Source organism: Schistocerca piceifrons, chromosome 1 (assembly GCF_021461385.2).
Source record: "Schistocerca piceifrons isolate TAMUIC-IGC-003096 chromosome 1, iqSchPice1.1, whole genome shotgun sequence".
NCBI lineage: Eukaryota > Metazoa > Arthropoda > Insecta > Orthoptera > Acrididae > Schistocerca > Schistocerca piceifrons.
In genome coordinates this window covers 761,064,548-761,067,656 of record NC_060138.1, presented here as the reverse complement: position 1 = coordinate 761,067,656, position 3,109 = coordinate 761,064,548, and positions in this window count along the sequence as shown.

Genomic DNA, 3,109 nt, shown 5'->3' with positions numbered 1-3,109 from the left:
CAAATTGTTGCATACCATTCATCATTAACCATTCTTCGATTCTCTAAAGCAGGGGTCGCGTTATGGCTAGTGTAAGTGAAGAAACAAACGATCATTTTCTAGCAAGTGCTTTTCGAATGATGACCTTTTGTTGGTTTGTGTTCAGAGTGGGCCGCACAAGTGGAGGATTGCTTCAAGCCATAAATCGCGACCCACCTTGCAGTCGCTATAGGGAAGTTTCTGGTTTGAGTCCTGATGATTTGTATGTTCCGTTTCGCTAGCTTTGAAAATAATGTAGGCTCTTTCTGTGCGTATATTTTCATATTCTACATTTGCAGCTATCAATGAGACAGACAGACAGAGAGAGAGAGAGAGAGAGAGAGAGAGAGAGAGAGAACAGAACGCCTGAACGTATTTGGCTGTATGCCTGCAAAGACGAACGCGTAACGTCAAAGACTACAATTATGATTCATCGCTGTTTTGGCACCTCATTTTTTGTGTTTTGTAAGATTCAGACTCTGACATTTCTGAGCAATTACGCCAAATTCCCTATCCTACTGAAGTCCTGAACACAATAACCGTGCTTGCAAAACATAGTTTAGAAAGGGTACGCTGTTTTGGAAGTAGACAAATTAGTGTTTTGTTTTAACAGCCAATATACTGCCAAAATATGAAACATAATCTATGAATTAAAACTACACGAAATAGTTTTCCCTACCTAAGCTTCACAAATTTTTACCGATGTCGATATGTCAGCTTTTGGCACACAAACCGCTCACTGCTCAGAACTAGCCAAATACTACAAAGATAAGGCTAAAAACGGGCATATGACACGATTTTCTTTTGAACATACATTTTAAAGATTGTATTACAAACAATAATTCAATGCAAACGATATCCTACCGTCCCTCTTGTTTGTATGTGACATTCTTTACTAATTTGTACATGAGGCTGATTTCGGTTTGCAGCCACAGGACGCACACAATGTAAAGTAAAATGTAAAGTGCATATACAATTTCAATACTAACGAAATCCTTTGTAACGTATTTCCTAACCTAAAAGTAATTTGTTCGTAAGCATCTAAACAAAATCTGTATCCAAACATTTCAGAAAAATAACAAAAAGCCCGCGGAGGGTACCACAACTAAGGTGAAATTGTATGTGTGTTAAAACAAAACAATAATTTGTGTATTAGCAAAAAGGCGGTCCCTTCCTTAATTCATAATTAAAATTCCCTATATTTGCACCATTGTATAGTCTTAGGAACGCCTGATATATTATTTGTGCAATTTTTAAGATATTATTGTTTTATGCATTATTGCATACTCTGCAAAAAGACTGAGTTTACTATTAATAATGTCTGTCAAGTCACTAGTACGGAGTATGAGCAGCAAGGGTGCAAACATACCTACTTCCATGCTGCACACCTGACGCTACCTCTGTATCTGCCAATGACATTTCATCCAAGATAATGTGATGTGCCCATCCTACCAAGAAGTCCACAGTTGGGTCACTAACTTCATTTTGTACCCCAAGTGATCGTATTGTTATTAATAAGCGTTGGTGTGGTACTGAATTTAGTGGTTGTTGCAAGACAAGAAATACTGCATCTACCTGGCTGCCTTTAACCATGGCTTTCAAGATGGCATGTGAGAAGAGTTCGAGATGGTTTTCGCAAGACCGACATTTACGGAATTCACGTTGGTTTGCCTGGAAAACGCCACTCTGTTCGATACACCAAGTTATGTTCGGGCTCAGAATACTCTCTAAGATTCAACAACACCTGGATATTGTGTCACTCCTGTTACCTTCCTGCCTCTCCCTTAGTAAAGGAACATCTGAAAAACGAGTTCTAAAATTCTAATTTTGCTTTGCTACACTCAATTTCAGTTCTGAGTGTGTACATACGAACTTTGGTGCCTCTGACGGCCATAACATACGATTAGAATTTCTTTGGATTTTGTGATACGTCCTCCCTTAAGATTCTTCTACGTTAGTCATTGAAAGTTTTACCTATTACGCTTTTGCCAGTAAATACTTTTCTCTGTATAATCCTATGGTTTGTTTCACACTCATTGTGCGTTACTCAATGTTTCTCAAATTTCTTTACAGTTATTCTATACTGTTATTAGTCCGTACCATGATGAACTGTACATATTTATACAGTGCTTACTCTTTTATTCTTCTTACTTGAGACATAGTTCTTCTATGTGCTTCTGTCTAGAGTTAAACGTTTCAAATTCCTCCTTGACGTTTTTCCGAAAATTTTCGATTACGTCTTGGAGCGAATCTGGCAATCGACAGAAGGATTTAATTGCAAATATATGCCTAATATCGCACGCAGCTTCAATTTCTAGCTCGGTGGATCTAAGTTTCCTGTCTACTGCAGCGAATACACGATCAGCATTTTCAGAAGTATCTTTTCGGCATACACTTATAGATTTAATCACTTTTATATCAATTTTAGATTATAATCAGCTTTCTGTAGCTATTATTAAGTGAGATCCGCTGCTTTTTATGATCGTTTCAGTGTCTGTTACTTTGTTAGGGTCCGTACCGCAGTCGGTAAAAAAGGAAACTTGAGAGGATTACTTTGTTATCTGTTTGTCTGTCTCTCAGTTTGTCTGTCGAATGGTAAAAAAAACCATTTTCTCAGGAACGAGTAGACGTATCACGTTGAGCGTTATGTCACATATTTAGGTCTACGGTCCTTTGGCGATGTAAAACATTGAAGCTACTAAGTCAATGCAATCAAAAGATACGGTATTTAAACCTTACAAACTCACTCATCAAAACCTATAAGGTGCTTCCCATTGACCTAGAATCAGAAAGTTTGGCAAGGAGCAAGGTTCAAATGGTTCAAATGGCTCTGAGCACTATGGGACTTAACATCTATGGTCATCAGTCCCCTAGAACTTAGAACTACTTAAACCTAACTAACCTAAGGACATCACACACATCCATGCCCGAGGCAGGATTCGAACCTGCGACCGTAGCAGTCGCGAGGTTCCGGACTGAGCGCCTAGAACCGCTAGACCACCGAGGCCGGCAAGGAGCAAGGTTTCACTCTACTACTAAAGGAAAAAATACGAAAATCGTTAATTTGTAATTATGTCACACGAAACAAAAT